The following is a 12,131-nucleotide window of genomic DNA, read 5'->3' on the forward strand; positions in this document are numbered from 1 at the left end:
TGAGGGATTCTTTCTATACCTTCTCAGGGAAAGACAAACAGGCACTTACATGACTCTTTTTTTTTTTAATGTTTATTGATAAAGAGAGAGCATGAGGGAGAAGGGAAGGGGCAGAGAGAGAGGGATAGAGAGAATCCCAAGCAGGCTCTGCACGTCAGCGCAGAGCCTGACACGGGGCTCGAACTCGCAAACCGTGAGATCATGACCTGAACTGAAATCAAGAGTTGGACATTTAACCAACTGAGCCACCCAGGTGCCCCTACATGACAAAATCTTAAGGACAGATTGCATAGTAATAATCAAAGGGGTGTTGCTTAAAAAATCTTCGGTGGCTTTACTAGAAAATTACAAAGTTAATACACATTCGTCATAACAAATTCAAATAATATATAACATAAGCAGTAAATATAACTCCATTCTCTTTAAGAGGTACAAAACAAAATAAGGTATCATTTTTTCAAACTATCAGAAATAGCCAGCTTAAAAAACCGGTAATATCCGGCACTGGCACAGGTGTAGGCCAGGGTATTTTAACCTCAGCACTACTGACATAATTCTTTGCAGCGGGAGCTGTCCTGTTTATCCTTGGATGCCTCAGTCCCCTAGACACCAGTAGCATCCAGCACTACCTCCCAGACTGTGACAACAAAGAATGTCTCCAATGCCTGTCAAATGTCCCCTGAAGGGGTACAAAATCACCCTCTCCCCCAACAGAGCCACTGAAGACAAAAGGACACCCCAAACACCACCGGTGGGAGTGGAATCTGGCAGTTTAACATACCTATCAGGTATTAAAATGTGTATCACAAGGATAACCCTTCAAAATATATTTACAGGGGCACAAACTTGTCCATCAAGCACTCATGGTAACAATGGTTAATGGCACTAATGGTTAATACAGTACTATTGGTAATATTTTAAAAATTAGCAATGATCTAAATAACATTGGTAGGAAATTGGTTAAATATCTATCTATCTATCTATCTATCTATCTATCTATCTATCTATCTATCTATCTATCTACAAAATGCCCAGACATACAACTGAATTAGGCAGCTCTGATATAGAGGTCTTCAAGATAAAATTGTTATAGGGGAAAAAAGCAAGGTGCAGAACAGTGTAGAGAACATTTTTTTTAAATTTAAAGAACAAAATTGTATGAATAAGTGTGTGTGTGTATGTATATGTGTATATATGTATATATATACACACATATATACACGTATATATACATATATATGTATATATATAAAGATATGCATAAAAATATGTATGGATATATGGTTTTAAAGCCTGGAAGGAGGTGCACTAAACCACAAACTGGCTATTTCTCTGCAGAGCAGGATGTAGGGGTGAGGGGCCTAGGTGGGGGGGATGGTGAGGGAGTACCTGGGGTTTTCTATTTCTACTTTGAATATCTCATAATCAGAGCACCTGGGTGGCTCAGTCCGTTAAGTTGGATTTTGGCTCATGCCATGATCTCATGGTTCGTGGGTTTGAGCCCCACGTTGGGCTCTGTGCTGATAGCTCAAAGCCTGGAGCCTGCTTCGTTTCTGTGTCTCCCTCTCTTTCTGCCCCTCTCCCCCCCGCCCATCTCAAAAATTAAGTGAAACATTAAAAAAAAGTTTTTTTTTTAATCTCATAATCACTTGCATCGTTTTACAAGGACATTATAAAATAACGAAGGTAAAAATAAGAAGTCGAAAAGGAAAAAAGGAGAGAAAGAAAGGAACCCACATTGGAGTCCCACCTGCCCTCACCTGGAGTAAGTAAACTTGGCTTAAAGGACTCCTCGTGCCCTGCACTTTGAAGATCCCACAGCAGCATCATAGGCACCACGGCACCAGTTCATCAAAGCAATTCTTCTAGTTGGCAGAGGAGTAGTTATTTTCATCCTGCAAATGGGGAAACTGAAGCTCAGGGAGTGCAGTATTTGCCCAAGGGTCCATACCAGGGAGCAGTCCCAGAGACTCCAAAGTCACAGGCGCAGGTCTGGCCACAGGCTCTCATAACCATGGGCCCAACAAGTCTGCCCTGTCCCAGTGCTCCTACTTGTGGCCCCTTCAATCCACTCCAGCAGAGCTCATATTCCTGCCCCCAAGGGCATCTTCCTCCTTCTGGCTCTCCTTTGCTGCAGGCAAAGGTCAGTTTTTAGGAAGAGGCCGGTTTGAGATCTGTCCCTGTCACTCACCAGTTCAACTAGTGGCTTCACTTCTCTGGGCCTCATCTGTAAAATGGAGATAAATGTACCTAACTCCCAGAATTGTTTTGAGACTCAAAGCAATCACATTTGTGAATGCATTTTGTAAAATATAAAGCTCTTAAAGATATTAGTTGATTTATTTTTTAATGTTTATTTTTGAGAGAAAGAGTGCAAGAGGGGGAGGGGCAGAGAGAGAGGGAGACACGGAATCCAAAGCAGACGCCAGGCTCTGAGCTGTCAGCACAGAGCCCAACGCGGGGCTTGAACTCACGGACCGCGAGATCATGACCTGAGCCGAAGTCAGACGCTTAACTTACTGAGCCACCCAGGTACCCCAATTTATTAACATTCTAAAAAGTAAGGTATGCAGAAGCACATGGGGCAAAATTCCATTTCCTACCATCCCAGTGAAATGCAGCAAAGCCTTGTGAAGAATATGGCAGCAACAATGGGCAGACTTAAAGGAGCTCATCTCATGCTGGAGGGGGTGTAGTGAGGAGGGCCCTGAGTGTGTGAGTGGTTGCTAACCTTGCCTTTATGTAATTTCTAAGCACATTACTGGAGACTTTAGACAGCCCATACCTTCTTCAGGTGTAAAATCCTATTCTAAGAAAATAATCAGGCTTATGGTCAGATGTAGATACAGACACAAACGCAAACATTTTTATATGTACATACACACATAAACAAGGATTTTCAGATCAGAGTTCTTTATTATAGCAAACATACACACACCAACTGTCCAAAAATAGAGGAATGGTCAACTACAGAGGAAATTATCAATGTATTTAAGTGATGGACCATTATACAGTCATGTAAGTCATGTTTCCGGGGAATATGTGTGACCTGGAAAATGCTTACAATAGATAATGAAAAGAAGCAGAATATTAAACTGTATATACAGTTTATCAACAATTAAAATATATACATTTAAAATAACAGTAATATTAATAATAGCAGCTACGAGGTACTATGAGTCAGGCAGTGTCCTAGCCCATTATTCACTCAACTCTCTCCAAGCCTTCTAAAGTGGGTACTATCATTATCCCCATTTTTCAGAAAAGTACATGGAAGCACAGGGGCTTGGGCAGCATGTCCAGGGCCACACACAGGGGTGGGGGTGGTGAAGCCAGAGTGTGAACAGAGCTGGTCCGGCTCTTAGGCACTCTGCAGCCCCATGACAAAAATGCTCGTAGTGGTCGTCCCCAAGTGCTGGGGCTGAAGGACATACAATTTTCTTCTTTATATTTTCCAAATTTTCTATAGAGGTACATTTTTCTTTTGTGAAAATTATGCTTTATTAAAAAATAATATATAAATACATTAAAAATACTTCCAAAGTACAAAGGGTATTAAATAACTTAGGAGCCAGATGGATGGGAGGTGGTGAATCAGATCCAATTTGATCCAGTACAGTGGGAAAGGATCAGGAAAGGCCAGAAGACTAGGCTCAGCGGGAAAGATAACCTGTTAGATTCTGAACACATCTCATTTCACTAGGCGTTGTGGAACATCCATGTGGAGACAACCAGCAGGACACGGGACACAGAAGTGTGGTGAGGGGTGCAGGGGCCAAGGGCAGGTTGCCCCAAGATGGCCATTTTGACATGAAGATTACTGTGAGCTGAAGGCAACAGAGACCCTGTGAGCTCAAGAGAAACTTTTGCCCCTCCTTTTAACTATACAAAAGAATCTAAATTGGGGATCTTTCCCAAAATATGGGTTATTAGCAGAGATAAACTTTATCTGAGTGACCCATCTGCATGGCAGGACAAACGTCTAATTACCAACATCTACTTTTTTTTTATCACTCTGGGAAACGCATTCCTTTCTTCTGAAGTCCCAGGCTCCTGCTCCCTTCTCCTTAGTTCAGAATGACATATGTATTTATTCTGGCTGTCTGTGTAGATTCCCTGTACATATACTCTCTGTCCGCCTGCCCCCGATCCCTTTCTTTGGGTAACAACAACCCATCTTTTCCTTTGGAGACGTACCCTACCTGTTCTCTGTAGTGCTGGTGAGATTGGCAATCAAAGTGCCTGGCTATCCAAGAAGTGGGCACATCTATCAAGCTAAAGGAGAACTTTTCTTGAGGTCAAAACCTGTACTTCTGTTGCAGGTAATTCACGATTCCTAGTAAGCCTGCAGTGCCCCCAGCCATTTAGTGAATGGCCTTCGCTGCTTGGGAAGCCATTGCTCGGTTTTGAGTCTGAAATTCCATTTTCTTGAGTCCATAATGAGATAAGAGTCTTAAAATCTGGCTTTTGTGGGGAGGAAAAAGGGTTTTTTAATTTCCGAACTCTTTATAGATCAAGAGCACAAACTGAGGGTGAGAGGATAGACGTTCTAGAAGTTACAGTGTGGAGGTGACACACTAAGATTAAAGAGAAGTTCCCATAAAAGGCCTTCTAGGCTTGCTCAGGAGGAAGAGGAGGAGGACAAGAACCAGATACAAGTGTTCTGGTCCACCTTTCTCTAAGGCCAGATCCCTTGCATGGGGCTTAGAAGCATCTAGACAGCCTTGGAGGACACTGGTGCCCCATTCTCTGAGCACAGCCGAGGGGCAAGCATGGGCCGCTCAGAGAAGACCCACGCTGGCCGGGTCGTGGCACCAGGTTGGCACCCAGGCTACACAAGTAGCCCCAGGAGAGGATGTGGTGGACAAGAGCAGTTCTCAGTTCTCCCTTCCCCTTCACCAGTGTGCCATGTGAGTGACTTGGAAGTGCACACCTGTCCCAGTGCCGTGCAGAGCAGACGAGGAAAGGTCAGGAGACAAGTTGTGAGAACTGCGGCACACGAGGACCTCATGACTACAAACACTAGCACTTTCCATGATTTTGCTCAGAAACGAAATCAGGCCAGCCCCATCTTGGTGGGCCCCACCAGAATCCATAATGCCTAGGGACAAGCCTAGGGCAGCCACATGGCAGCGGAGACCAGCAAAGGGGAGGGAACGCATCTGAACCACAAAGCTCATCTGCTGCCCCCTTCTCCTGCCCAGATGATACTCTGTGTGTGTGTGGCGGGGGGGGGGGGGGGGGGGGGGGGGGACGGAAGGAGAAGAGGGAGGGAAGAAAACTCTAAAATACTGCATGTTTGTGCAAAACTGTGTATGAACCAGAAGGGAGGGAAGCCCCCCAGGACTGGGGGAGGATGGAAGTCTGAGCAAGGTGACACTGCATGAAACACGAAGTTGTGTGGTTTCACACCCAAGGAGCAGCAGGCAAAATGTGATGCTGCTAAGGGGCCAAAAGAGGAACCCGACTACTGTACAGGGGGACACAGAAGAATGAAAAATGTGTGGGACCAAATCACTCTGAATGGCTGCCTGTGAACTCCTGGCATCTGGAGAAGCTCTGGTCTCCAGTCTGAGAAAGCCTGGTTGTTCAGCACTCCCTTTTGCAGAGTGAGCTTTCTGGTAGCCTCTCCAAGAGAGTCACAGCGTCATCCCAGGATGACAAGGATGTGAGATGGGAAGGATGGCAGGGCGAGGCCCTTGAGGACCAGCAGCTGGACAGAGGAGGAGCAGCTAAGAGCATGGCCCTGGGTGCAGGGCCACACAAGCTAGAAGGGAAATGGAGTTAAGAGGGAGGTCATGACTAGTGTCAGACAATGTTCAGAACTCAAGCAACATTAAAAACTGAGAAAGAGACACTAGTTTCGGCAAGAAGAAAGTTACTCATGACCTTGGCAAGAAGTGTTTCAGTAGGGATGGAAGTTGGGCTGCAGTGGGCTGAAGAGAGAGAGAACTGAAGAAGTAGGGATACTGACTATGGTTCTAAGGGGGAGAATAGGACAGGAGCCTTAGGGGGGATCTGAGTAGTAGGGGGCTTTGTGGGCTTGGGTTTTGTGGGTTTTTTCCCAGTGATTTTGTTTTTTAAAGGATGGGGGAAGACACGGTATGTGTTTGCACGTATGGAAAAATGGAGTGAGTCTCCTGAGAACGGGGGCAAGATGGGAAGCAAAGTGGTGTCAGAGTAGGGACCGGTCTTAGAGAAAAGGGGAAGGCATGGCTCTAGAGACGGGCCCAGACAGAAACAGACCTCATATCCAAAGCTTCTCAGGACACAGGTGCACCCTTCTAGTGAAACTGTTTCTTTTTCCCTCAGGCAGAACTAGATGTTCATGAAAGTATAAGCAGAGAATGAAGAAATATTTTGACAAATTATAGCTATGCATCAATGCCTGAGAGGGAAGATTGGTTAAGAGACCATGCAGGGCAAGGAAAGAATTCTTGGAGCCAGGAAACCATAACCCAACAGTTCAAATGTAGAATAAGTTGAAGACTTATCAAGATTTAAGTTAAAAAACTCACCTGCCATTGCCTAGTCAATTGGCAGATGCGGTAAAGTATGAACGCCTAAATAAATGCTTAGCTCAACAGCCTTGGAGCAGGGGCTCTTTACATTTTTGGTTGTTATTTTGCCTAAGTAATACATTGCCAGGATCCAAAACTCAGAACACAAGGTCCAGGCTGTCTCCACCCCAACCCAGGTCTCCACAGGGCTGCCCCAAGATCTCTCAAGTTCAGTGTGACTAAAGGGAGCTCCTCATGTAGAGGCATCTCACTCCAGTCAGGTGGTGAGAGTAGACTTTTAGCCAGACTGCCTGGGTTCAAATTCTAGCTCAGCACGTACTAACTGTGTGACCTCAGGCAAGTTACTGTACTTTGCTTTCAGTTTCCTCATCTGGAAAATGAAGATGATAAAGGTAATCTCGTAAGATTGTTGGGAGGATCAGACGGGGTTTGCAGACTGTAAAAGTACTAGCTTTTATTATTATCCTCCATCTAAATATCGTTTTTCATCTGTTCCCCGTCAAATGGATTCAGTAGGATTACATTAGAAATAGGCAATAATACCCATTCAGTGGCTCAATCCAGAAAGCAGCTTTTCATTGTCCACTTTTGCTCACATTTAATCTCTCACCAAAGCCTAATGTATACAACTTTCAATCTGCTAACATGCTCTCCATTCTTATAGCCACCTGCTCTTTAGATCACTGCCAACTCAGGATGGGATCACTGTGACATTCAGGCTGAAACCAGAGTAACCATTCTAAAATAAAGTGGTCCTTTCTCTTCTCTTCCATAGTCTCCACGATTCTGAAAATAAACCCTTTGACATGGCCTCTAAGATGAAGACCCTTGGTTATGGGTCTGCTTTCGATCTGCACATTAAACCCCTTATGCCCAAAACAAAATTCACCCATTCCCCAAGCTTACGGACCTCATGGATCTACCTCCCTGGTGAATGGTGCCACCTACTGGCCACTCATTCACTCAGGCCAGACGGCTCTCTGACCAGCATACCCAGCCAAGTGCGCTAATTTTAAATGCCAGGGCTCCTTAGATGTTTCTTCCCGCTTTAGCCATTGTTCCAGTTCTGGCCTTCATTTACATTATTTCAAATGTCTTCAAACTGGCCTTACATCCCCCTCCTTCCTCATCTGCTTTCTAAGAGGCTGCCAGAGTGATATATAGGCTCATTGGCACATCACTTCTTTGCTTAAGGACAAAATGCAAGCTATTTAACACGATTCTCTCCTGGAGTTGGCTTGGATGCTCTCCGTTCTCATCCCAGTCCCTTCTCACATTCGAGGTCAATGCCTGCCTTTCAGAACCCAGTTTAGACAGAACTTCCTCCAGGAAGCCTGGAGACATCCCTCTGCACCTCCAGACCAGGCTAGGCAACCCTTCTGGGTGCCCACGCAGCACCCTGTGCCTCTGCTTACACACAGCACTGGGCAAGCAGCAGGCAGTCACTAAAGTCTGTGAAAGAAGAGTGGGGACAGAGGACAAACAAGGAAACGTACACACTGCAGTCCCACAGCAGAGACCAGGATGCAGCTCTCTTTCCCAGACTTCCAAAATGACACCACATGTTTACTACCCACTACCAAGTTGCTTTGGTAACAGAAATATTTCATAACAGCATGATGGGGGAGATTAAAAATATTTAAATAGTTTCTGACACATAGTGAGCAGTCAATGATTTCACTTGACCAGTAATTACTGCGTGCCAACTCTGTGCCAGGCAAGAGTTTGGGCCCTGAGAATACACTGTATTTTCATCAACTCTAAGACACCGTCATTTTAAACCCTCACTATCTTTTGTAGGTATAATTAAGAAAAAAACCAAATGCTATCAGGTCACAACTGTCAATTATAAGACACATCCAGATTTTTAGAGTGCTAAACTGTGGGAATGATCATCTTAGATTCAATGACAAAAGTAGTGATAAACAAAAGAGACAAAGTCTCTGTTCTCAGGTCCCTTCTATTGTAGTGAGGGGAGTGGTAATGAATATATATCGTCAGGAGGTGTTAGGTGCTATAATGAAAAATAAAGCCAGCTGAAGGGATACAAATGAAGAGGCATTCTGGGGTAGCCAAGAAAGTCCTGCTGGGGAACTAATATGAGCAGAGACTTGAATGAAGAAAAAAGTTATGGGTAAACCACGTTCCAAGCAGAGGGAACATCAAATACAAAACACTTAAGAGGGAAATGTGCCTGGTGAGTTCAAGGACAGGCAAGTCAACTGTAGCTGGCACAGTCCCAGACCTTGGGCAGCCAATTTCCTCAAGCCCAGTGTATTTTCTAGGTGAAGGTAAGTATGCCTGATCTACTTAGGGTGTATAAAGGGGAGATGGGTTGAGGCTAAGAAAAGTGGCGTAACTCAGTGATCAGTAAGTTGGGTGTACAGTCAGGTGGCCTAGATTTGAATCACAATTCTACCACTTACAAGCTGTGTAACCTTGGACAAATTATCTAACTGCTCTGATCGTTAAGTTTCCTCAGCTGTAAAATGCGGAAACAAATAGCAACTGCTTTGCAAATTGATTATGAAGTTTAAGTGAAACCGTCCTTGTAAATCAGAATACATATGATCATTATCATCACCATCATCTACTCCAAAGTCATCTTAAAAATTACATCAAGGTAAGGAACAAATAAACTTATTTGAGCTTTAAAATGTTTAAGACCAGGGCGCCTGGGTGGCTCAGTCGGCTGAGCGTCCGACTTCAGCTCAGGTCATGACCTCACGGTTCGTGGGTTCGAGCCCCGCATTGGGCTCTGTTCTGACAGCTCAGAGCCTGGAGCCTGCTTCAGATTCTGTGTCTCCCTCTCTCTCTGCCCCTCCCCCACTTGTGCTCTCTCTGCCTCTAAAATAAATAAACATTAAAAAAAATTAAAAAAAAATGTTTAAGACCCTGATTCCAGATTACCAACTGGTAGGATGGCAGCCACGTTGTTAAGAAAATAATTTTTTTAAGGATTTGAACTTGCCTTCTCCAAAGTCATTTATTTATTTATTTATTTATTTATTTATTTATTTATTTATTTATTTATCTATCTGAGAGGAAGTGCATGCACACGCAGGGATAGGCAGAGAGAGAAGAAGAGAGAGTGGGGGAGAATCTTAAGCAGGCTATCATGACCATGAGATCATGACCTGAGCCAAAATCAAGAGTTGGATGCTTAGCAGACTGAGCCATCCAGGCACCCCCAAAGTTATTTTTTAGAATTGAAAGCTATCTTCCTATGTAGACAGATTGTTTTTGCAGTATAATTTGATGAAATTAAGTCTCCTCTATTCAATCAGTTAGAAGATACATGAAATAAGAAGTACTGCTAAAGGAATTTTATAGCTGCTATAGCTTTCTGATTAAATGACATTGCTATGTGCATTACATTAATACCAAGTCAATTTCTTAAATACATATAAAGTCTGCAAATAAGCTCAGAGGTTTCTCCATGGCTAGAAAGACCCTGTGTTGCTAAAACAGGAGGCATATCTGGCTTTTTGTTTCCTTGATCACATGTTTCGTAGCTTCTCTCATTCGGTCATGAGGTACCACACAATGAGTCAGGCCTGTATGTAATGACTTAGATCTCAGGCCATAGCAAGTGGTGTGAGTTAATAGACTTTGGTATTCCCAAGAGGCTCTCACCTTCCAAATACTCCCTGAGTAATGAGCCACATTCTCAGAAAGCATCTGACTTTATGATGGAGCTATGCTTACATGAAGCGTTTAAAACTTTTTTGGTTGTTAGTATTTAATGCCATAATGGATGGAACTAAGGTAGAAGGAAGAATTCACCAAAATTGTATTTAGCACATACTAACCTCAGGAATTGTGTTTGGCTTTGGAGATTCATTACTGACCTAGACACAGTTCTTGTCCTCAAGTATGATAGCTTAATACCACATATTTAGCCTTGATGCAACTCACCTCACAACTTCTGAGAAAAAAATGCACCACATTTCCCTCTCCTTTCTTCTTTCCTAAGAGATGTTGAAAAAGGGGCAGCAGTATACAGTCTTTTGAGACATATTAAATCCTGACTCAGTTACTTCTAGCACTGGGTGACAGGACAAGGGGAGCTAGAACAAGTGATCTGAGTCCCAGGCATCCTCATCTGTAAGATGGATAAAATCCCAGGAATATTAAATGAGAGAATATGCACATAGCTGCTGCATGGTAGAGGGGAGCCATTATTATCAGCATCATTAGACCTGATGTTGGAACTTTACAGTTAGCAAGTTTTTTCATCCCCTGTCAATTATTAAACCTTTGGTATGAACAAGGAGAATTTAAAATGTTATACCCAAGGCCCACTACACACTTTATGCTCAACAACCTTGTACAATGACCTGTCGATTCAATTCCTAGACGTGGATCAGGCATTCCAAAATCTGGCTGTGGTTAAGCTGGACAGACCGAACTACTTCTCACAGCCTCTCTAGTTAGGTGACTATACCTAAGGATCAGTGGGTGGGGGTGGAAGGGTCCCATTTTGGTTCAGGTAACAACCCTCACCCTAGTGCTGGGCCACAACCAATTCTAACCAATTCTAGCCAATTTTATACAGGAAAGCGATATTTTCCACAAAGCCCAGGGAAATACAGACGTGGAACCGTTCCATGGCGAGTGATGAGAGAGGCACAGCTGCTTCAGTGTAACCAGTCCCGGTGGTGGTGGTGGTGGGGGGTGGCCGGGGGGGGGGGGTGGTTGCAACTGTTGCACACATCACCCCTTCTCTGCCTTTCATTTGAGCAACTGTCAGAGTCATACAAATGGAAAGATCCCTGAAAAATCACTTACTTGGGTGAATGCCCTATAAACCTTTTTGCAAAATTTAGTGTCTGTGTGTGTGTGTATGTGTGCATTTCTCTGTCGAGTTCTCAGTAGATTTTTAAAGGAGTCCATGCCTGAAAAAGAGGGAGAGAAAGAGGGAGGGGGAGAGAGGGGGGGGAGAGAGGGGGACGGGGGGGGGGAGAGGGGGAGAGGGAGAGAGGGAGAGAGGGAGAGAGGGAGAGAGGGAGAGAGGGAGAGACAGAGAGATTCGCTGATATATAGTCTAACTTCCTCCTCACTTAACAGTTGGAGAAACCGAGGCCCAACCAGGTAAAAGCAGATGTCTCAAGTCAAACAACAGGGGCACGAGAGCCATTCCAATTCCAGCCTCACATCCATAGCCCTGGCCGTGTCTGATACCTCCCCTCATCTCTGCAGGCCTTGAAAGATGTCCAGGGCACGAGGGCTATCGTCCGAGCTCTGGAGATGTCGCAGGCGGTCCGGTTCCTTAGCACCAAGGAGACTCAGGCCAAGAGCTCAGCGGGGCTCCGGTGCCGCGAAGATTCCCCACCCTGGTTCAGGCACCGGAATTTCCGTTGCCTTCGTGACTCCAAGGCGAGCACCAAGCGCAAGGAGACCCCGGGAAGTGAGGCTGCTGGGCGACAGCGAAGAACAGCGCCTACTCACTCACCTGACAGAGGAGGAAGCGGGCACGCCCCAAACGCGGTCCCCAGCGAATCCTCCTAGGACCGAGGAATCAGAGAAGAGAATAACAGGAAATGACGTAAGATGCACGTGCTTCCGAGAGGGGCGGGTGCGAGGTGTTTGAGAGGCTAGGCTCCGCCT

General features: G+C 44.8%; 1 protein-coding gene across 4 annotated transcripts in view; it reads right to left on the bottom strand.

Moving 5' to 3' along the window:
* The window catches only part of GDAP1L1 (ganglioside induced differentiation associated protein 1 like 1), a 48,781-nt gene extending 36,688 nt beyond the window's left edge, over nucleotides 1-12,093 (bottom strand). Inside the window, exons 1-2 of one of the 4 annotated variants that reach the window (XM_053199919.1) lie at nucleotides 11,706-12,093; nucleotides 1,761-1,895 (exon numbers count right to left, since the gene is read on the bottom strand). The gene's annotated coding sequence lies outside the window, so the exon portion shown is untranslated. Of the gene's footprint in view, nucleotides 1-1,760; nucleotides 2,402-11,705 lie in introns of those variants that run through there. The other 3 variants (XM_053199920.1, XM_027070156.2, XM_015065402.3) reach the window with 3 other exon arrangements.
* Between the last annotated feature and the right edge of the window lie 38 nt (nucleotides 12,094-12,131).

The sequence above is a fragment of the Acinonyx jubatus genome, chromosome A3, assembly GCF_027475565.1.
Source record: "Acinonyx jubatus isolate Ajub_Pintada_27869175 chromosome A3, VMU_Ajub_asm_v1.0, whole genome shotgun sequence".
Classification (NCBI taxonomy): domain Eukaryota; kingdom Metazoa; phylum Chordata; class Mammalia; order Carnivora; family Felidae; genus Acinonyx; species Acinonyx jubatus.